Source organism: Ursus arctos, unplaced genomic scaffold (genome assembly GCF_023065955.2).
Source record: "Ursus arctos isolate Adak ecotype North America unplaced genomic scaffold, UrsArc2.0 scaffold_16, whole genome shotgun sequence".
Classification (NCBI taxonomy): domain Eukaryota; kingdom Metazoa; phylum Chordata; class Mammalia; order Carnivora; family Ursidae; genus Ursus; species Ursus arctos.
In genome coordinates, this window is record NW_026622830.1 from 60,555,033 (window position 1) to 60,579,257 (window position 24,225).

The 24,225-nt window shown below is 40.6% G+C and overlaps 1 protein-coding gene across 6 annotated transcripts in view; it reads left to right on the top strand.

Moving 5' to 3' along the window:
- Positions 1-24,225, top strand: part of LOC125283213 (ral guanine nucleotide dissociation stimulator-like) — a 75,799-nt gene that overhangs the window by 27,305 nt on the left and 24,269 nt on the right. Inside the window, exons 3-7 of one of the 6 annotated variants that reach the window (XR_008959676.1) lie at positions 12,940-14,045; positions 19,242-19,440; positions 21,376-21,542; positions 21,692-21,819; positions 22,827-22,945. The gene's annotated coding sequence lies outside the window, so the exon portion shown is untranslated. The other 5 variants (XR_008959672.1, XR_008959673.1, XR_008959674.1 and 2 more) reach the window with 5 other exon arrangements.

The following is a 24,225-nucleotide window of genomic DNA, read 5'->3' on the forward strand; positions in this document are numbered from 1 at the left end:
CAAATGGAGGAGGCAGGTTCTTAGCTGCCTGGAAATAGACTTATTCAGGAGAGCGGGATATACATTTTTTACCTTCATCTTTCAAAATGGTAGAGTATTAGCCTAGATAAACCTAGAATGAGGATTTTTCATGGTAAAATAGTCATGTGTTATCAATACCAAGAAATATATTTTGACCAGTTTTTGGATTTCTACACTTCTTAAAAAGGTAGGTGCAGATAAAGTACAAAGAATCTTATGACCCAAGAGTAACTTGATCAAAACTAATTTTAGAGTGGGGAAAAAAAGAAAAAAAAAAACGTACTTGGGGTTTGTCTTTTTTTTTTTGAAAAAGTTGCTATTATTAGCCAAATACTCTCGTACATCATATATTCATTCTTTATCGTATCTTCCAATGTGTGGGGTGAAGGGGGTAGAATTCCTAACTGCAATCCTAACCTTAGTTTTAGCTATTAATTTCAAGAAATTCTTGGCAGCAATTTCATTTCGTTGTTCATCCGTGTGCTCATGATCTTATCCTCCTTGTTGTTCATCTTTCTTCCGACTCTGGTCCTTGTCCAGAGACTAATAATGATGATAATGGAATGGGGAAGTGGAAGGTGAAAAAGCAGAAACCTGGGGAAATCTGGCATTTGAGAAATTATTATTTTAATATGAATTTAAGCAATGGCTATGATTCAATTAAGATAAAATGATCCTTCGAGGGTTTTTTTCCCCTTCTTTTTCTTGTTTTCTTTTAGGAGGAATTAAATGTGGAACAGTGATGCTTTTAAGGCACTCAGGGAAGGAAGGTTGCTTGGGGCAAGTAAAAGACACTGTCCCATGGGCTACAGGGTGAAGTGCACTACTTATGTTATTAGAAATAGTTTTTTTTTTCTTTTCTGAAATACACACACACACACACACACATACAGCACTGTCATGAAATGTGTAGTTTATTTTCTCTTTATATCTTAACAATTTTTAAATTTGTTTTATACAAAATACTGCAATTTCTACCTGAACGAATTTTCTTTCGATGGCATTACCAGAGTATAGGTAAGAACAATTTAAAGATTTTTAAAGTGATATAGATTTCTTCCAGTCGAATTTTCAAAATGTTTTCTATAATTAGCACCATCAAGATTGGGTTATAACAAGGGATGGTAAGAAGGGTTTGCTGGTTAAAAGTAAGACAAGTCCAACCTGGACGTTGGAGGAAAACAGAATATCTATCTTGCCACAGGTGCTCCTTAAAAAGGACGCTTCATAGACCAGCAGCATCAGCCTCACCTGAGAGCTAGAAAATGCAGAATGTCAGGCCCATGCCAGACCTACCAAATCATAGGCTGTGTTTTTAACAAGAGCTCCAGGGGACTCTTGTGCACAAAATTGTTTGAGAAACAGTTGATCCAGAGTATTTTCAAGTAATTGTTCATTTTTTTCTTACAAAAATATCTTGTTCTTCAAGATTTTATCATCGATGCAGAGTTACTCTGTTTGAATGCTTTAGGGTGTGGCAGCGGGAGGGAACTTGAAATATAGCCATGTTACCACGTCTACCCTTTCTCTGCAGCTCTTGACATCGAACAATGTTGCCTCTCGATTTAATATTCATGGCACAACTGGTGTAACTTGTGCTACTGACTGTGACTCCTCCTTTTTGTTTAGAGAGTGTCTGGTTTGGTCTTTCCGCCTTTGAAGACTGACAGTTCCTCCCTTTTTCCTCCTTGCCAGATGATCATATTTGGGAGAACATAACCTTATAATGGGATGTTAACTCTCTGATCATTCATTCATTCATTCATTCAAATACCTCTTGAGGGAGAAACAAAGTCCTGGGGCAGAAGCAAAGAATATCTCACCATGCTTGTATTGTATAAGCTGATTGCCGGGGTGGGGGATAGGTGAGAAAAAAAAATAATTACAGTATGATTGTCACTACGAAAAGTGTAATGGTAGCAATGAAGAAAGTCGAACAGTTCTATTCAGAGGACTTGAGGAAGGCTTCAAGAGAGGTAATCTCTACCTGAGCCTTGAAATATGAGTGTGGAAAGGGTTTCCTAGATGGGAGATCGATCTGTGAAAGACATGGGACATGAAAGAACATGGCACATTCAGTGGGTATTTCAAAATTCAGAACCCCAAATTTAATTTAGTACTATTTATTTGAAAAATATAACTGACCCTGATAGAAACTGAACTGTTTAGTGAAATATATATAATAAATACATCTACTTAACTGAATGATGATATCATTACTTGAGGGTAGATGCCTTGGTCTTTAAATCTTTCAAATACACAAAGAAAGTTTCCCTTTAAATTTTAGCGTTATCAATAGCATTTCTGTTAATTGCTACTTCAACATTGTGTATTTAAAGTAAAAATTTAAAAATGAAATGGTAAGTACAATCTGAAGGGGAATCGTAGGGATTTGTAACACTCCATGGTGTGGGAGAAATAGACGAAAATGAGAAATAACTGCATGCAGACCTTTTTATTTGTGCTAGATATAATCCGTTCATTCTGTTTATATCGTATGTATGAAAACCCTACTCATTTTCTACAGAGAGTACTTTAAAATGTCTGAAGCTTAATAGCCCCCCTCAGCCTGAATAAACTTACTGGGAATGGGTGTAGAAACTCATTTGCTCTTTGTGTTGTGAAACTTTATGTATCTAGGAGGTGGTCTATCGGATTACCTTAATTCTGGCTACTATGACTACATGGACTGGTTAAGATTGCAGGTACAGTTAGCTTTTTACCCAGTTTAATAGTGTCTGACTGAGAACAGTGACTCTTGGGTTGGGATTGCAGAGTACTAGTCTCCTGAGCCAGCATAAGAACAGGTGCTGTTTATCTAGTTTAGTGTGTAGAATAAGCGAGTTTATCTAGTGTATAGAATAAGCTGTCTGTGTGACACGGTCAGGATGAGTCATGTTTTAGAATGTTGACGTATAAGGGGCGCCTGGATGGCTCAGTCGTGAAATGTCTGCCTTCGGCTCAGGGTGTGATCCCAGGGTCCTGGGATCGAGCCCCACATCAGGCTCCCTGCTGAGGGCCTCCTTCTTCTTCTCCCACTCCCCCTGCTTGTGTTCCCTCTCTGGCTGGCTGTCTCTCTGTCAAATAAATAAAGAAAATCTAAAAAAAAAAAAAAAAAAGAATGTTAAAGTATGAGCATTTGCATATAAAATCAACCTTATTTTGATGCTTATATGCTTAATACTTGAATCAAACAGGCTCTTTTCAGATAAATGTATTTTTGCATGATTTATCAAACTGGGTAGAAGTTGGTGGTTAGGTCTCCAGATCTTTTATTATGATCTTCAGGCTGTGTGTACTTTGGAATCAGAATTTTTCAGATTTTAGAATTGCACTGTGGTCTATTGACATTCAAGAAACATTAACACAATGTTGATGTCTATATGTAACAGCCCAGGGGACTGGACAGCACCCTGTAACCAAGAGAATTCTTATTTCTGTAGCCTAAGATATGACTATTTGGCATCAGTGGGATAACTACATCCAAAATAACCTCAGGTTAGTCAGGTGTTGCCACCACATGAGTTCAGATGCAGATCAGGTCCTGTCCACTAGTGAATTACACACAAAAAGCTTTTGTTTTCATAGCTTCTTGGATTTTGAAATTGCTGATAAGCGATTGTGGATGAGCAGTTCTACACGTTTTCTTGACCTCATTCTCTTGCATTCTTCTCAGTTTATTTGGATTTGTTAAAATGGCTACCATTTTGTCACTCAAGGTCTTGACCAAGTTAGTTATAAAAACTGAGACTATAAGGAAACACCAGATTTCAAAAGGAAGGAATGTGCGTTCAATATTTCCATAGCATCGGTATCTTCTGGACTTCCTCGAAACCTCTTGGGGCTAGGACAGGAAGCTTTTCACTAGTCTATTCCAGACACTCTACATACCTAGTATCCCTCATTTTAGATCTCTTATATTCTAGATATCTAATATTTCTTACCTAATCTGAAGACCACTCCTGTATAAACTACTTAATTAAATGTTACCATGGCTGGTAGTGGCCAAGGTACTCTGGAATACTGAGTTAGAACCTTGAAGCTGGGTTCACACACCACTGATTTGGTATGCTTCCTGTCACACACTACAAATAATGTCCCTAAGTATAGAAACCTAAAATAAGAGCAACTCCTATATTCTTCAAGTCTTCAAAGTTCTCAGACCTATCAGATAGCCAGGTTTATACAGAGAAAGAAGAAGTTAATTTGAAGCATCAAGTGCCACAGTGTGAAGTCCATTTGAAGTCAGTTTCTTATCCTGCCATCTTGTTTTGTCAGTAGCAAAGAGAGAGGTTCTGTTTCTCTCTAAACTGTTTTTAGAGGGAGAAAGTAGTCTATACATTTCTCTATGCGTAAGGATGTAAAGGCTGGCTCCTTGCTATATATAAGCCATTGAATGAGGAAGCCTGTTTGGACTCTCAGTGTTGTCATGTGAAATGAACACCGTTCATTATTCCAGGCATCTAGAGATACTGCTTCAAGTGAGGTTTAGAGGGTAGGAAGATAAGGGAGGTGACTGACAGAACACTCACCAACCGTGATGTCTGCCAACCTCCTACTCAACTGTTTGTACGTTCCCATGACTAATGATGAATGGGAAGATTTTCCTAAAGTCAATTTTAGGCCAATACGTCATGGTGGACAAGGGTGGGCACTTGAAGCCTTATCTCTGTAATAATGAGAGCTGATAGGATGTGAGGAGATGATAAAGAATGGCACATCAGTAAACCAAGAATATTTGGTGCAGGGACAGGCTCTGGCCCCCTTTCATGTGCCCATGCGTCATCAGTACAGGATTCAAGTTCTGTGGGTTTGCTTTAAGAGGGTTTACTGCTCATGAGTCTCTAGGAAGCACATTTCCTGTCCCGTTCGGCGTACAGTGCTATGCCTGTATGCGGTAAATGTTTGCTGTGGGTGGAAGGATTTGTTTTGTACTAGAGATGTTTTCTATCAAAAATCTTCAAAATAAGTAGCCCTTGAGTTTAAAGGAGTGGGCTCAAATGGAAGGTTCACAGAGTGCCTCATATGTGTTTTTTATAGGAGTCGTTATTCATCTAGTTTGCTCAGCCAGGTTCTTCTGATACATAATATAAAAACCAATGCATAATACACTGCAGATTTGTTGATGACTTTGTAAGAGTATCCCTCGTGTTATGTCTGGGGCTACCCAGTGGCCTGACAGTGCTCTGAGCAGCCTTCTTTCTCAAAGTTTCTACAGCTCACTGAGCTCTAACTACTGCTGGGGAGCCTGAGCCCGACAGCCCTCCCTGGGTCCCTCATAGTCAGGACACACCACAGCCCCCTCTTCCTGAGGAAACAGGGTCTTCTGTGCACTTTACACTAGGACTCCCCCAGAGATGCATCTCGGCCAGGCTGAACTACGGGGACCCTGCATGCCTTTGTGTCTACCAGGTGATGGCTGAGCCTAGTGCCCCTTTGACCCACTTGGTGTCTTCCCAGGGTCATCTCTGGGGTGCTTTCATCATCATTACCCTGCATTTCTTGCCCTCCTTCCCACTTTGTACTCAGTCCTCTGGAAATCCTCTTACTGGGTTAAGCCACAGCCCTAGAGCCTCAGCCTCTTGGTTTCACCTCCTCGGCTCTTTGAACCCTGGCTTTTCTCTCAGGCTTCTTTGTCTCCCTCAGGTCTGTGGGGGTGAGATCGTGGTCTTTCTTTTCTCCAAAGCCCATTCCAGACCTCATCCACCACCCCCTCTGTAGAAACTTCTCCCTTGACTAGAACTTGTCCTTCCTCGTTGCCGCCATGTCTTCTGATCTTCTGCTTACTTGCCTTTTTTTTTTTTAATGACTTTGCTGTCTCCGAGTCCTTTGCCTTCATGCCAAGTTACCCATCAGCTCCCCGACCGCTCACCCTCCATGGTTTCGACTTTATCTTCTGCCCCCTTGTCATCATGCAGACCTGTATCTGAGCACAACCTCTGTCCTTCTGATCTTTCATTTAGTTACTTGCCGGCCACCTCCTCTGTTTTTTCCTTTTTAAAAAAGCAGTTCTTTTGGGGGAGTATAATTGACATACAATAAACTATTATGTGTAGATAATGTTAATTTTGAGAAGTTTTGACATAGGTTTATACATAACATCTTGACCATCAAGAGAATGTGAAATCATTATGACAATCAAGAGAATGAACATAGCCATCATTCTCAGTGATTTTCTCATGCCCTTTTCCCACCTCCCTGCCCAGTCTCCAGGTCACCACTGATCTACTTTTTGTTGTTATAGATTAATTTGATTTTCTAGAATCTTACAGAAATAGAATCGTGCAGTGTGTACTCTTCTTTGTTTGGCTTCTTTTAGTCAACATAATTATTTCGAGATTCTTCTGTGTTGGTGCATATATTAATAGTTCATTTCTGAGTAGTACAGTATTCCATTGTATAGATACACCATAGTTTGTGTATCCAGTCACTTGTTGATAGGCATTTGGGCTGCTTCTAGTATTTGAATATAAACAAAGCCACTGCAACATTTGTGTACAAGTCTTTATGTATACATGTGCTTTCCTGACTCTTGCGAATGGAATGGCTGAATCATATCGAGTCATATGTTTAACTGCCAGACTCTTCCCATAGTGGCTGATATTCTCACCAGCAGCATGAGAGTTCTTGTAGTTCTTGTAGTTATTTTACATTCTCATTGACACTTAGTGTGATCAGTCTTTTTATTTTAGTGGTAGTGGTATCTTATTGTGGTTTTAATTTGCATTTCTCTAATGACTAATGATCTTGAGCATCTTTCATGTGGTATTTGCCAACTGTATGTCTTTGGCAGTGTGTATGTTTGAATTGATGGGACTTTTTTTTATGAAAACATTTATCAATTTTTATCAGGTTCAATTAGCCATCATTAGTTTTTGGTGTAGTGTTTGGCGATTCGTTAGTTGCGTATACCACCCAGTGCTCATCACCACAGGCGCCCTCCTTAATACCCTTCACCTGTTTACCCCTCCCCCACCCCCTCCCTTCTGTAACCCTCAGTTTGGTTCCCAGAGTCCAGAGTCTCTCATGGTTTGCGTCCCTCTCTAATTTCTTCCCATTCAGTTTTCCCTCCCTTCCCTTGTGGTCCTCTGAGCTATTCCTCATGTCCCACATATGAGTGAAACCATATGATAATTGTCTTTCTCTGCTTGACTTATCTCACTTAGCATAATCCTCTCTAGTTCCATGCATGTCGATGCAAATGGTGGATATTCATCCTTTCTGATGGCTGAGGAATATTCCATCGTAGATACGAACCACATCTCCTTTATCCATTCATCAGTTGAACATTTTGTTTAATTGAGTTGTTTGTGTTCTTACTATTGAATTTTGGAAGTTCCTTATATAGTCCAGATTTAAGTACTTTGTCAAATATGTGGCTTGGAAATCTTTTCTCCCCATCTCTGACCTGTCTTTTCATTCCCTTAGTTGTGTCCTTCAAAGAGTAAACTTTTAAAAATTTTTATAAAGTCCAGTTTATCAGTTTTTCTATTGTGGATCGTGTCTTTGGTGTCCCGTCTAAGGAATCTTTGCCTAAGCCAAGATCACAAAGACCTTCTATGTTTTCTTGTAGAAATGCTATAGTTAGTATGATTCACATTTAGGTCCTTGATTCCTTTTGAGATTAATTTCAGATTCCTCCAGTGGACTGCCGCTCCCGAGTGCTTATTGTAGATACTGTAGTGCCAGAAAGTTCTGTGTTCCTGCTCAACTGGCAACTTTCAGCACACCTTGTACGCCAGCACCCCAAAGGGGGTTTCTCTGTGTTCTTGTACTTTTCCTGGTGTGGTATACTGTCTTTGCTTATAAATTGGCTTGAGGCATGATACAGAGAGAATTTTTTAAAAATTAAAACCAAATAAGAATCCATTTTCTAATGCTAAAATTATTAAAACTATCTTTGTGAACTAGTGGCCTTAAAAAGATATCTAAAAGATTGTTACTTTGTCAAGAGAAATTGTCAAGCATTGCAATTCTCAGAACTAAAAGTAAGCTAAGCGAAGATTTGAAAATGTTGCTGAATTTGTTCCATTAAAGCCAGGAAAGTAAAATTATAATGCATTCTGTGTTATAAACAAAATATTTAAGCTAATGATGAGTTTTAATCTTTTTTGATTGTTCAGTATTGAGATTTTGTTTTTTCAATGTTTAAATGTTCTGGAAAAAATGAACCATTAAAAATACATCAAAACATATCTATAGTGGTACACATTTTTCCTTTTACCTTAAGCTCCGGTATGGCTTAGCTGAACACTGGTACTTATTTCAACTTTAATAGTGTTCATCATGGATTTTTTTGCATTAATTTTGATTTTTAGAAAGTATTGTATTAAAATATTACTTACTTTGATTACTGAGTTTTGGTGTCCCCTTAAATCTTGTGCAGACCCCTCACTCTTCTTGTCCTAGACCCAGCCCTCCTGAAAAGCAATAAGACTCACATTCAAAGAATATTTATAAAATACAATCAAAGTTAGCCAATAGAAGTTAGAAGTTCATAGAATCAGTTCAACCCTAGCAGTCTGACTTCTGACTCTGGCTTGTAACTGCCAACCTGTACTGCTTCACACATACAGGAGTTTCTGAATACAACAAGATGGGCTACATCAAATATGTATGTATTCATTTTCTATTGCTGCTCTAACAAATTATCAGGTGAATTTCAAAAAAAGTCAGGGACTATTGGCAGATATGGATCAGACAGTCTGTATGTCTCTTTGTAAAGGCTGTCTTTTCTATAAGTTTTTTTTTTTCTCTCCGTGTAGAAATGAGTGGATAAAGAAAGGGGGGGTAATCAGAAGGGGTAATGAAACATGAGAGACTATGGACTATGAGAAAAAAACTGAGGGTCTCAGAGGGGAGGGGGGTGGGGGAATGGGATAGACCGGTGATGGGTAGTAAGGAGGGCACGTATTGCATGGTGCACTGGGTGTTATACGCAACTAATGAATCATCGAACTTTGCATTGGAAAGCGGGGATGTACTGTATGGTGATGAACATAATATAATAAAATTTCATTAAAAAAAAAAGAGAAATGAGTGGATATAGGCAGCTGTGGGTAGGCCAAATGTAAAAGTTGAAACTGTGGACCTAGTCAAAGAAGAGAAAGGGCTGACGAGCCCCAGTGCTCATGCACAATGACCAGGAGAAAGTGTTTCCAAGAATGTGTTGCAAGATGATGGATTTGCCAGATGTCCGGAAAGAGAGCTGTGTGTGCAGAATTTATCTCAAATCTCTTGAGTGGAGTGTCTGTTGACAGTGCCAACCACATGAGGTCCTCATGGGCATACTGGAGCCAGTATTAAACTAAGGCACAGTGGACTTTGACAAAGAATGGATGCACATGGCCCCAGGTTAAGGAGAGGTATGGGGTAAAACAGTCCCATGAGCACAGGCACTTGAACTGTAGCTGTGAGAGAGCTTAGCCCAGTAAGTGCTGGCTCTAGACCAAAAATTACTGGAGATGGTTTGGTGACTGGAGAAGTAGAGGGAGGAGGGCACTTTAACTTCCCTCACTCATTCACAAAGCATTGGTAATTTAGTGCTGTACTCTGGTCATAACAATGGTGAGTTTCCACTAAGCCTCAGTATTATAAATGGCACAACAGTTAGAAAATTGTATGCATTTAACTAACATGCATGTATCTATCCACATAAAGATGATCTGTAGCAATTTGTCGAGACTGGTTCTGTTTCTTGTTGGAACATCTCTTTAAAATACATTGGTGGGGAAAATATGGTTTGATGTCCAAGTTTTAATTATTGCATAAACCTTCTCATCAGGAGATCTTAATAGTTCTTTTTTCCCAGAAAAATTTGGGAGGACATGTTCTCTTCCCTAACTTCTAATATATTTTCATTTTTAAAAATTACTTCCTTCTTGAAGGTTAAGATCCCGTTTAGAGCCTACATCTGATATTTAGTTGGGTTGCCAAGCCATCTCCATACTAAGACGTGAACACATTTATAGGATGATAGGTAATATGATTCCATCCTCATAAGAGAGACTTTTGTCGTTGAAGTGGGATGCAGCACCAAAGGTTTTGCACTTGACTGGTGTAGTTCTGAGTAAACTTTGATTCCTTCTCCTTGACAGTGACCAGAGTTCCGTTAGAGGACTGAACCCATAAATGTGATTGTCACCACAAGGAAAGAAACGTGCGGTTTTGAATATTTACAGAATGTTCTCGTAAAAATGTTCTGTGAGCAGCAGTTTTATTTTTAACTTTAGAAATTTAAAAAAATCATTTATTTTACGCATGATGAGATATTTACACATAATCCATGGCGAGCATGTATGTTACTTTAATACGAATCATTTTGACTCTTTTAAGAGTTTTGAAGAGGTTCATACTTAAAGTACTTTCATCTTAAAGATCTCTCTCTCCTATGACATTGCTTTTTTCTGAAGGTCATCTTTCTTTTATTTTTTAAAAATTGTATCTTGTCACAAGTACATATTTTCTTTCTAAAACTGATCTTTTAAAATATATCTTAATCCATTTTGAGTTTTTTTGTGTGTATGGTATAAGTTTATGTACTTTATTTCTAACTCGGTTTTTGAGGCTCAACTTTAAAGAAGCTTCTACGCACTGGAAATTCTATTAAAAGTATTTATTTTAGGTGAATGTGAAATGGCATTTTGCATCACTCTTAAATTTATGAGTGCCACAAAGTGACAAAAGAGGGCCATTTTGAGGGAAAAAAGATCTTTAAAAACCACTCAACTTACTTTTTATTTTAAATTGAAAATTATATGGCAAATATTGTTAGAGCTTTTGTTCTTATCTCATAACTTACTGTGATAGACATTTTAAATATTATTCAGAGAACAGGGCTTGGGATTCAGGGTTTGGAATTCGGAGTTCGCATTTTGATTTTGCTGTGTATAGTCAAGGAACCATTGGCAAGGCGCTAACTGCTCCACTGTTATCATCAGGAAAGGGACGGGGTTGGAGTTCCTCTCCGAGCTTCAGCGTTCATGTGTTGGATTCTGTTCACCCCAGTAATCTTGTTAAAATTATAGTTGTCTCTGAATAATTTTTGCTGGTTTTGATAACTCTTGTTGGGGAAAAGAGCAGCAGAGCCTTCCTGTTGAATATTTACCTCTTTGCAGCACATCAGTCTTGTACTTTAGGTTAACATTGGCTTATTTTAAAACGAACATACCTTTTATAATGATATATACTATTCGATGCTAGATAAGATGACCCTAAAATGTAAGTGGCAAAAGAAGCCAGCCAGAGATACGTATTTTATGGGAGGTTATTCCCTTGTAGTTCTGTGTGTACCTTTGATAAGTTCGAATATTTTTTGTTTTATACTTATTTAAACACTCACAGCCACTTAAGTTTGATGTGAACTATTTCTTACATGCTGAAAAAGGGAGGTGAACTATTCTTAGCTTCACAATAGATTCCATATTTTATCCCTCCTATTTCAATTAATAGTCTTCTAGTTAAAACTTATCAGGTTGTGACCTCATGTTTATTATTGGCCTTATTTACATTTTGTTAACTCAAATACAGTTAACATAAAAAGTTGGCAACGTAATAGAATTTTGTAGAAACTTTCCTCCTGTTAAATTTAATATGATTTGGTTAGAGATACATAGAGCCGTGTCATTTTTTTATCTCTTGTATTCAGCAATGTCACCATTTATTTTGCCTGCTTGGGGAAGGGGGACGGGTGTGAGTGGTCCTCAAGTCTTGTGCACAGCAGTGGCCTGTCCATGGGCATGTCTGAGTGTGTCCTGGAATCCACTGTTGATGGGGTAGAACTGTCTCCACACAGGGTGTCTGTCTCAGTGTATTTGACTTCTATGGGGAGCCAGCCAAGCCTGCTTTTTTCCTTTTCCTTTTCCTTTTCCTTTTCCTTTTCTTCCCCCCCCCCTTTTTCCCTCCCCTCCCCTCCCCTCCTCCTCCCCTCCTCCCCTCCCACTCCCTTGGGCTCCTCCCCTCCCCTCCCCCTTTTCTTTTGGCTTTCCTGCAGAGTCTCATGTTTGGCTTAAACACTTCCTCTTGAGGAATCTGCACCACCCTGGTGTAGTTGAGAGATCAGCCAGTCCCTCACCTGCCTACATTTGGAGCTCACTGCATCTTTCAGCTTCATCTGACATGTTTTTCATCTTTTTTGCTTATTTCATCTCTTTTATTGGTGTTATCCTTTCAGCCATTTAGAAATCCAGAAACGGAAGTTCTTACCTGTGTTTATAAATTTTAAGAATGGGATGGAGCTGAAAGTAAGTGTAGAGGAGAATAAAGGGCCCATATGCCTGTACTGATGCATTCCACCAAGTCATACTGGTCATTCAGAGCCCAGGGAAGCTGTTGGAGAGAGCAGAGTAGGGACATGAGGCAGGGAAATGGACAGCTGCCCTGTCCCATTGAACCAGGTCTTCAAGGTTTTATTTAGCTCTAAGATTTTTCAAGGACACTGCATTATACATGTGAATGTTGCAGTGATATGACATAAACCCTATTCAAAGCACAGTGTAAATTTGGAGGAAAATTATCTTTGCATTGTTTTTGAGGATAACTGACTGTTGATGACACAGGCACTGTTGTAACTCACTTAACCCTGTACGAGTGCTTTGTGGTAAATTCGGTTATCATCCCTATTTCACAGAGGGGGAGACTAACGCGTAAGGAAGTTCAGTGGTTCTCCACTGGCCACAGCTCAGCCAGCAAGCAGCAGAGCCTGAATTCAAGCCCGGGCACTGTGGCTCCAGACCCCAAGCTCTTAATCCTTGTGCTTCTTGCAGCACGCCTGCTTCCTTGTCACTAAGAACTTGGTGCAGGAATTTAACAGTAACTTTAACTTCTAGTTTTTCTTTCTCAGGACTGATTCTGCGTTACAGTGCATCTCTGCATAAACATGTAAGTGTTTAATTTTGTCACCTTTAATTTTGTTTTTAGATAAGATGTGAAGGAATCAGGCTGTTTCTTCTGTGGCTTCAAGCACTTCAGACACACTGTGCAGAAGAGCAGGTGCTGATTTGTGCTTGCCTCGTGCCTGGTTTCGCAGCGATCATGTCATCCCAAGGGCCCTGTATGCTGGAGACACTCATCAGTCCTAACCCTAGTGTGGCTCATGGTGAGGAGCATTAGCAGACCTCACAGGTTGCAATGACTCTTGAAGTTACATTGAGGAATTCTTCGGTTTGCCATTATCCTGAATAGAAATCTTTATTTCATAGATGGGTTCAAAGGAGGAATTACTACTCCCTGCTCATATTCACAGGAAAGTCTTACGGACATTAGAATTGGAAGAATCAGAGCCTATTTTATATGAAATGATGACAGGAGAAATTTACTGAAGTGGTGGAAACAGGAATGGAAGGGAGGGGACAGATGTTGGCAATAGCATGAAGTAGAGACACGTGGTGCGTCTGGAGTGTTTTCGTGGCTGTTAATGAGATTTACATCCACCATCCTGAACTACTGTTTATTGTCCTCATGATGATTGTTTCATGAGTGGACATTCATCTGCTCATCCAGGCTCTTTTTGGCCAGCTCTGTATTTTCATGCAGCATTCATGGAAGGACAGTAGTGGCCTCCTGGGAGTATTAATGGCAGCCATTTGAGTCCTGTGAGTTTTCAAGAAACTTGGCAGTTAGGGCCACTGATTTATTAATGCATATCACTTGACTGCCCAATGACAGGTACTTGATCTTAAGCTGACCAAAGCAGAATTTGAAAGAGAGGGAGAGGGGGCGTCATGGACATTTGTATCGTATTTCGAAGCCCTTCATGCACAGTGGCCTGGAGTACAGTGTGAGCAGGTTCCAACGGAGCAGCAGATGTATTTTCATAGAGGCCATTTTTAAAAAGTCCTTTTAACTTTGGTGAAAGAGCTCTCCTTTTTTCCCCACTCTGCAGCAGAGATATATCCAGAAGAAATCACTCCTCTCCTGCCAGCCATATGAGCGGAAAAGATCCCTGAGGACCAAACATGCTTTTTTCTTCAGATACTGTCGAAATATATGGTTATTCACGTAAGAGCAGAATCATGGATAATTCAGTAAGGGTCTTACTCTTGATGGGAAAGAGAAGACATTGCTTCTTTTCTTCCTGCTTATCCATATTTTGTATCTTTGCTTTTTCCTTGAGGTGATTCTTTGTGATACTTTGCTAGAAATAGAATATGTGTCAGTTCACATCAGCAAAGACCTGGCATACATACTATCTTGTGTGAGTGCGTATGTAAAGAAAAATAATTCAGTTCTCCATCACTTTCGTAGTATTACCACATTCACAGAGAGCACTTTGCTTCTAGCACTTACGGTGAGTAAGTGTTTGGGTTTTCCCCTCACCAGACAACTCTGCAACACCAGCTGGATGTCCTGTAGTTTAACTCAGCTTTGACGCTGTCTGTCTTGAGATGGCGTCAGATCCCACGGGTTAAGGGCTCAGTCCCATGAGACTGTTCCATCACATTCAGGAGGGCCCCAGGTTACCCACAGCTTCTGAACAACTTGACTACAAATCAGAGGTTCCCACAACTCCTCCTCAGCTTTGACTGATTTGCTAGAGTGGCTCAGGGAACTGTGGGAAACATTTGTTTTCGTTGACCAGCTTATTAAAGGATATGATAAAGGATACAGATGAATAGCCAAATGCAGACACAAGGGGTACAGTCTGGGAGGGTCCCAAGCACAGGAATGTCTGTCCTTGTGGAGCTGTCACCCTCCCGGTACGTGGATATGTTCACTCAACTGAAAGCTCCCTGAAACCCCTGCTACTGGGATTTTTATGGAGGCTTCCTCACATAGACATGGTCCACTTCCAGCCCCTCTCCCCTCTCTGGAGGAATGGAGGGGTCGGGATGGGGGTGCTGAAAATTCGAAGTTCTAATCATGGCGTGGTCTTTCTGGTGACCAGCCCTCTCACTCAGGAGCCATCTGGGAGCCCACGAGACCTCTACGAGTTGTGTTATTAAAACAAAAGAGCTCCTCGTGCACTTATCACTTAGGAAATTACAAGGGTTTTAGGGGCCCTATTCCAGGAAGTGGGGCAGAGACCCATATATATTTTGTATTCCCTCATAGTATATTCATCTACTCTTGCCTCTTTTCTTCTTCCTGACCCCTAATCCTATGCTAGCAAGGCGGGATCGGGGAGGAGGCAGGCCTAGAAGCTGAATGGGCATATCAGGAATAGGCAGGGCAGGCCGGAAGATGGGGCGAAAGCATATCTCTTTGTGCCAACAGCCCAGACCAACTTGATGTCACATGTTCCTTTCTCTGATGTTTACCAACTGAATATGGAGTTATGATCATTAGTTCATGATTTCAGTAGGTGATCCCTTCCTCTAGTCTACATTTCTGATATGGTTCAAAAACAAACTACTGAATTCTTTTCTCTCAGCCAACACTTCTCCTGTCTCTGAGTTCTTCCTGGGAACTCTGTCCAGTCTCTGTGTCCTCCACAAGCAAGTTTGTTGATGTTATAATCTTTGCTCAGTCCACTTCCTCTCCTAAGACTCAGTTCTACCTGCCCCTTCCCTGTCACTGCTGAGAAGGGGAGTCAAGTCTAGTGGTCAAGTCCAGAGGAAGGACACTTTAGTATTTCAGGTGATCTGACAATGACTGCCCCTGCTTCATGATCTCTCTCTTCCCCTAATGTTTTCTTCCTTCTTTCCTCCTCCCTTTCTTCTTGCCAGTTTTCTTTAGGGGTCTGTTTCTCTCTGATGTCCCTCAAGATTCAGTCCTTGCCTCCCTTTCTGACTACTCTTTCCTGTTGGGTAATTTTGTCTGCTCTCCTCTCCCATTTCCTTTATCCAGCACCAGAAACACAAGGACTCCAAAATCCCGAGAGCAGACTGGAGTATTCTCTTGTCCTCTAGAAGCTTTGTATTTTGGCCCTACTGGCCCATTGCACCTGCATTTCAGACTCCACCTGTTCAGAAGTGGTAGAGTATTCCATCTGTCCGCGGAGATTGGCAGGGAGTATCGAGAAATTGAATGTGTTGGGGCACTTGGGTCTCATTCTAGATGTGTCACTAATGAACTGTGCAACCTTAGATATGACATAATCCCCAGAATCCCACTGGAGGAAGGATGCCAGTGATAGAGGGTGAGGATTTTTATGTAGACTGTGAACCCCCTGAATAGTGTGCAGACTTGTATGTGCATGTCCATCCCACACTTCTTCCCTCCCTTCTCTCTACTGAGTCCTCAGAGCAGAGTTTCTCTCTTGGCTCACCCCAGAGAACTGCTGCCAGGTTGCTGACATGGAGCCCCTCTGGCCCAGGGGCAGCCAAAGCCCCTCATCCTTTGACCTTAGATGTTGCACAGTTGTTTCCACTTTCTAAGTGGGCTACAGCATGAAGGAGGTTGGGAAGCTCTGCTTTAGAGTACTCTGTGTGCTAACCAGTATTAGGAACCTGTGACAGGGGCACCTGGGTGGCTCAGTCGTTAAGCATCTGCCTTCAGCTCAGGGCGTGATCCCAGAGTCCTGGGATCAAGTCCCATATCAGCCTCCTCCACTGGGAGCCTGCCTCTTCCTCTCCCACTCCCCTGCTTGTGTTCCCTCTCTCTCTGCCTGTCTCTCTGTCAAATAAATAAGTAAGTAATCTAAAAAAAAAAAAAGAAAAGAAACAAAAAAAAGAACCTGGGACAGGTGTAGCTGGACTGGCAGGCCTGGCTTATCTTAGCCTGTGGATTCCTTTTAATAAAGACAATGCACTTTTCAAGTTTCTGTAGCTTTGCCTTCTGATGATAATGATTTTTCATGTACCCATGTAACATTGTGTGAAATTCTTGTGAGGGATTATTTCCTTAATTCCTGTTTACTATAAATGGCCCTTTTTGAGTTAAAAAAAATAGAGATTACATCTGACTAAATATTTTAAGGGCAGAAAGAATGTTAAATCATTATAGAGAGGTGGAAAAAAATACAGGCGTGATGAGTAGAGCAAGTTTAAAAACATGATATCTTTGGGTGATTTTTTTTTAATTCTCAGTAAAAATGTCTTTAACATAGTTAACTACTTTGTTTTAAGGTATTCATTCTTGTCATCATTTGAGTTTTAAGATATGATTTCAGGCGCGCCTGGGTGGCACAGCGGTTAAGCGTCTGCCTTCGGCTCAGGGCGTGATCCCGGTGTTATGGGATCGAGCCCCACGTCAGGCTCCTCCGCTATGAGCCTGCTTCTTCCTCTCCCACTCCCCCTGCTTGTGTTCCCTCTCTCGCTGGCTGTCTCTATCTCTGTCGAATAAATAAATAAAATCTTTAAAAAAAAAGATATGATTTCATTACATGATTGTCAAGATTATTTGTCACCATAATTTGTCACGCTTGTTTTTTTATTTAGGATAGGAATTTTAATAAGATAACAGCATTTCAGTTTAGTAGACATTAAGTTGAAATGTAAATGTACGTATGTTCTTTCCCACATATTATCCAAAGGCTGCAGCTTGGAGTGGAAGAATAAGGAGAATCAAGATACTGGTTTTAAATTTCTTTTTACATTGTTTCGAAAGTATTATCTTCCTCATTTATTTCCATCATTTGCTAAGTTAAACAAACATCCACAAACCTGTACTTGGGAAGTACTGATTGGGCCATGTGTAGAGGATGTCCACAGGGACAAAACAAAGTGACCTTTGTTTATTTTTAAGTAAGATAGTCATTTTATTCTTATATTTAACGGTCACTTTATTATAAGAAGTTTAAGGGTTCCTAATAAACGATTTTACCTGTTTGTACAAACTACCTATTTGTAGCTGAGCTCATAGTAGTAAAGGGGAACTGTGGCTCCTGTACTCAGAAAGAGTTCAACACGTGTCATGATTTTTTTTGGCGTAATTATATTTCAAATCTTTGAATGTTAAAATAAAGTTTCCTTAAGTCTTCTCTTCCAGGTGGTGGGGTATGGTGACCCCAGACCTTGCTCAGTGGCGAGGCAGGCCAGCCTGGGCCACGCAGCTGCCCATAGTAGGCCTTTCTTTTATCTTGGATCTTTCATCCAGCAGGTGCTACTTACAGCTTCTTACGGAGGGGCCGATGTTTGGGCAGCTGGGCAACCTAGGGAGAGTAAGCCCCGGAAAGGAAGGAAACATAAGGAAATTTCTAATTTCACTGCTAAAGTTTTTCTTCTATGAGAAATGAAGGCTCACAGGACACAAGTATCCCTTAGATTGATGCCGGGGTGGGGAGGCAAATTTTCCTCTCCCAGTTAAAGCAGGCAAAAATTAGTTAAAATGAATAATCAGGAACAATGTTGGAGGGGAGAAGGTCACAAAAGACATTAATCCATCTGGGGAATGTGGACTACTAATTCAGTTGTCTGTGGGTGTTTATATACATACACACACATGTGCACGCTTGGATCAGGGGAAAACAGCAGAAGCTTGATGCATTTTGGAAGACGTAGAAGTACTAACCTTTCCAGGTACTGAGATATGTATTTATTAGCTGTCTATATGTGGGTATTTTTTTCAGAACTTGTTTCTGGTTTTATAAAATAGTCTGTATTCACTGTGGAACATATAGCATACTTTAATATGCTGAAATTAAAAGTGATTCGTTGAGAACTTGTCTTCCTCATGCAGGTACCTCCAGTTGTATAAAAGTTAGTAAGAGAGTTGGACAAATCCAATACCGTGTAATTTTTTTGTATGGATTATGAAATAGAAAGAATGATAAAGGGACTTCTTATTAATTCTTTGGAAGTGGTGGTGTTCGATATCTCAAAGGTGAATTCTTTCAGACATAAAGTAGTTTATACTGATTCTATTCTTTGGATTCATCTAAAGGGAAAAGGATATAAAACTTAAGTCCTGTGGATTTGATTAGTGTAATATTGGATGTTAAAATACCTAAAATGATTTAAAAAATAATAAAATACCTAAAATGATGAAAAATGTCTATACATGCTTTTAGATTTATTTCAGTCATAAAATGAGATTAAATTAGTTATAAGGTATGTGAAAATATTTTTACTATTATAATATGTCATGTCTCAAATTTGTTACAAAGAGTCATTAGCTTGGTACTTCCATAGCTCTATGCCATTGCTGTAACAAGCAAACAGTAACAGTAGCCAAGGCAGAATCAGAAACAAGTCTACCAAAAGATGTCATCTTTTATAATTTCTGGTTCTTTAATTTTAGTTGCTATTCATACAACCAAATACATATGTGCTCAGTAAGAAACTGAACCATTCGTGGGGGTTACACTCACGAACCTAGTCATGTGTTCTTTTTTCTTCCAGACATCCCCCATTTGAGACCAAAGCCAGTGTACATTACTACAACGCGAGACGATGAAAACATTTACAGTACAAAAATTCCATACATGGCAGCTCGCGTTGTTTTTATTAAATAGATTGTAACTTTCTTTTTCAAAAAAAGTATCTAACTACAACACAAAACACTAAAAATGGAGTTGATGTACTGCCCAAAATCATGCAGGTATGCCATTCATCTTATCTTTTACGTAGGTAAAAATATGCTAACACGTACCAAAGTAATTGATTATTAGGGTTTTTGGTTCTTAAAGAATGTTGGTTATGGGGATTGGTTTTATTGGTGGGCTCTCTCTGTATTGCTGAGGTGTCAGAGGGAGCTCTGAGGTAGCACTTGCAGTGCTCTGTTGACATTGCCATGACAAGGCGATCTTGGGGGCCAGGGAGACATTTTGAGGAGGTGGCTGTGGTGTGCAGCCTCCTGGCCCCCTCTTATTTTCCCTCCTTTGATCAAGTACCGGTGACCTCAGAGCATAAGATCAGGTTGCCTTCACCAATCCCCAGCACCAGGAAGGCCCTCGGGAATCATGGAGGTGGGCCATGGGAAGGACCGCGAGACTGCCAAGTGCCCTCTTGGGATCTCAGGGGAAGGAGTGGAAGAGCATCTCAGGATTTCAGGATGCCATGATGGAATCCCTGCAAGAAAAGGCTGTCTCCCTCCAAGGCCTTCAGTGAAGACCTCTTTCTGTGTGGGGCCCGTGGTGTATCTTCCCTCTCTTGCGGTCCTCGGTCACAGACAAATGGGGCTTTCCCAGCAGACTGAGTTGCTTAGGGACTTTGCACTGGGTAGAGCAGAACCACTTGAGGAGGTTCGAGAGCAGCTGCTTCATGGCAGGGACACGGTTTTATGCACAAAGTGTCGTCCACTTAGAGCAAGTTTGCTGATGCCCTGGAGTTCCCAGAAGCGTGACTAGGCCTGAGCCGGAAGAGTGACACACACCCGAGTGACAATGAGCATCTTCACAGAGAAGCACCGCTTTGATAAGAACTGACTGAAGAACTGGAGAAACTTCGTTTCAAAGAAGTCTGAGGGGGATATAATTGCAGTAAGAGCAACAAAAGACTTACTGAAGATTTTAAGAGAAAGATTTGGGGCGCCGGGGTGGCTCAATCGGTTAAGCGTCTGCTTTCGGTTCAGGTCATGATCCCGGGGTCCTGGAGTCAAGCCCCGCATAGGGCACTCTGCTCAGCGGGGAGTCTGTTTCTCCCTCTGCCTCTCCCCCTGCTGGTGCTTTCTCTCTCTCTCTCCCTCTCTCAAATCAATAAAATCTTTAAAATAAAATTAAAAACTTTAAATTCATTAGTTTAAAATTTTAATAGGTAAACTGTAAACAGTAACGATCACTGCTGAGAACAAAATTGATTTTCCAAAGGAATATCTGACAACACTGAGGAAAAATTCAAAGAAATGGAAATCAGAAATGAATAAATAAGATCTGAGGAGAGGTCCAGACCTACCTTACAAGTATCAGGAGGACAAAAGGAGAAAAAATCAGAAGTGATCATTGAACTAATGCAAAATTTACTTGAGCTGAAAAAAAGTCATGCCTTAGACTAACAAGGCCTTCGAGTCCCAGGGAGAATTAGCTAAACAGACACAAACCTAAACAGACATAAACCTATTTGACTTTAAGGAATTAAGAGAAAAATTATCAGAGTTCCAGACAGAAACCATAAGTTCCTTCTAGAAAATGAGACAGAGTAGCATTGAATTTTGAATCTAATCTATAACCCTCAGAGCTGAAAGAACTGTCAGTCTGTCTGTCTTTCTCTCTCTGTCTCAGAACCTTGCTTCATATCACATACATAAGCAGATGTCGGATTGATTTAAGTCCTAAATTGATTTAAGGTCTAAGTATTAAAAAAATAATAAAGAATTTAGTAGACAATCTAGGGGAATATATACATTTGGGAAGTGGTAGACCACCTTAGGTAGAGATAAGACCCGCAAGCCACAGAAAAAATGAGGTCCCACTTTACTTTACAAACTTGAAAAAGTTTGCATGTCAAAAGGTACAGTAAAGCCACACTCGGTCAACAGACGGTGAAAAGCATCTGTAACATCAGAGCTGTTAAAAGAGTTCATGCCTCTGATATATAGAGAGTGCCTACAAACCGATGAGAAGACAAACAGCCGATTGAAAAACAGACAAAAGGAGATGAAAGAGAAGTTCACGGAAGAGAAAATAGAAACGACCCTGAATTTCACTGAGCCAGGGAACACCATTAGTTCTGGACCATGCTGAGAGACCTTTATTCACCCATCAGGTAGGCAAAAATTTGTATGAAATCATAGATAAGAAACACAGTCCCATTCTTTGATAAATTTTACATTATATCTTGTGTGATTGTTAAGTCAATTCAAAGTAGTCTGTTTAAAGGCTGTGACTTTTTCCTACCTGGTTTCAAAATTTCAGAAAACCATCACTGAAAATAAGTTTCTCGTTCTTGAAGAATACATTTGGATGATGAAAAGTAGCAAGAATAGCAGATTAACCACGGATTCAAGGTTCCAGTTTTTTTCCTTCGTTGGTCATTCACACTTGTGAGTCATCTACTTTTATTATCTGGCTTTCTTAGTGTCCTAACGGTCTGACCCCCGAATGAGTTTGGATGGTTGTATCATCCTAACAGAAGAAGACTCCATAACTCAAAGTGTCTTAAAGGTAAAAAAGAAGTATTTTAATCTCCTATAGAAGCAGCTCATGGCAGGGCTGGCAGAGAATGTGGGTTATTCACACTCTCTCCATGATTCTGTACAGTTTTCCCTACTCTGCCCTTTCCCTCTGGCAGGGTTGGCTTCCACTCCCTGCTGATTGTAAGACGGCGGCCAGCATCAGGGGCACTGCCTTCCTTGTTCGTGTTCAGAGACAACCCAGATATTTCTGTAAAGCTCTTACCTTTTGTCTGAGTGGGACAACCTAGTTTACTTGTCTCTCCTGGCACAGTAACAAGGCGCTGACTGATTCGAAGCTGGCTATGTGAATGGCCCACGAAACAGAACCGTTCCCTGGTCCTGTGGATGGGGCCAGCTTCCTGTGAGTCACCTGGGCTGCAGGGGAGGAAGCACACAGAGCCCTGGGGTTCCATTAAGGAGGGGGAGTGGATTCTGGCAGACAACTGTCCAGCCCAGCACTGCCACACGCTGCAGATGGCCGTACCTAGAAATGGTCACCGCCATCGTATAGACTCTCAGTAGGCCTCACAGTGAGTTGTTATAGTAGTCTTCTAGTGCCATTGCAGCAAATGACAAACTTTCAGTGGCTTGAAACAATGCATTTTATGACCTTGCAGCTCTGGAAGTCAGAAGTTCAAAATCAGTCTCGGTGTGGTAAAATCAAGGTGTTGGCAGGTGTGCGGCTCTGCCTTCTGGAGGCTCTCGAGGAGAATCCATTTTCTTGCCTTGTCCAGCTTCTAGAGGCTTCCTGCATTCCCTGGCTTATGGCCCTTCATCATATCACCTTTTCTCCCTCTGTTTCCATCTTCCCATGGCCTTGTGTCTGATCCTCCTGTCTCCTTATGGATACTCATGATTACATTGGGGCCACCCAGATGATCCAGGATAATCGCTCCCTCTCACACCTGAATTTAATCACACCTTCTAAATCCCATTTGCCGGGTAAGGTAAGATACTCAAAGGTTCTGGGGATTAGGGCATGGACATCTTTGGGGGGGGGGGGTCATTATTCAGCTAATCAGCTCCCTCCTGTACTCCTGTTTGTGCCTCGCAGCTGTGTTTCCCGCCTCATCTCACATGTGTCTCCTGTGTTTCTCTCTTCATTTGCATTGTACATGAGAAAAAGCAGCAATTTAAACAATTGAATAAGATTCTGGAGACAGAGTTGCAGGAATAAAAGCACATATAATTTCATTTGTCTCCTGAAAGTTTTTGTTTGGAATTTGAAATTTAATATAATTTTGCCTATGTAAAGTGAATATTAGTGAAACAGTTGATCCGAAATCTCTTTTCAAAGAATATACTGTTCTTGTAAAAGCCCTTCAAAACAATATTTTAAGTGCTGTTTCCAAATGGAGTTTATACTTTTGCCCTTATTATTGTATTGAAGGTCTGTTTGAGGGTGTGTGTGTGTGTGTGTGTGTGTTTTCCCAAAGTGAATTTGCTTCGGGATCTACTAATACCTTTAATTTTTCACCAGGGAGGAGATGAATTAGTGCATCTTCTAGACTAAGTTTTCTTAGCACTTGGAGAATCTGGTATAACAAATATTCATGGGAGAACGGAAGGACAGTGGCTCTTACATCCCATATACTTTTGACAGCAACAGCATAAACCTGAACAAACTGTACATTCTTGGTGCATCACTTCAGCTGAAAATGTGTTCTGTGAAGTATTCTTTAGTCCTTAGTAATTCATTTTTGTATGAGATAAAAGTACTTCAACATACATTAGAGAAAGCAGAGTGGTGATTTTAAAATTTCAGCAGTGACCATTTTTTAGCAGTTCTATCAGCATATTAATTGACGTTAAAACCCATCAAAGCCCATTTGGGAATGAAAAAGAAAGTTTGAGATGGTTCAGTTTTGTGTATGATATTTGTATTTATTTGTATGATAACACTTAGTTATACTTTTATTAAGTCTCAGTGCACCATTCAATAATGATTCATGGGCTGTGGGTTTCCTGAAATTGTATTTCATGGAATGAGCAGTTAGAAAAAGTGAATCTGCACAGCCAAGGAAACAGTCAAAAAAACTAAGAGGCAGGGGCGCCTGGGTGGCACAGCGGTTAAGCGTCTACCTTCGGCTCAGGGCGTGATCCCGGCGTTATGGGATCGAGCCCCACATCAGGCTCTTCTGCTGTGAGCCTGCTTCTTCCTCTCCCACTCCCCCTGCTTGTATTACCTCTCTCACTGGCTGTCTCTATCTCTGTCGAATAAATAAATAAAATCTTAAAAAAAAAAAAAACTAAGAGGCAGCCCACGGAATGGGA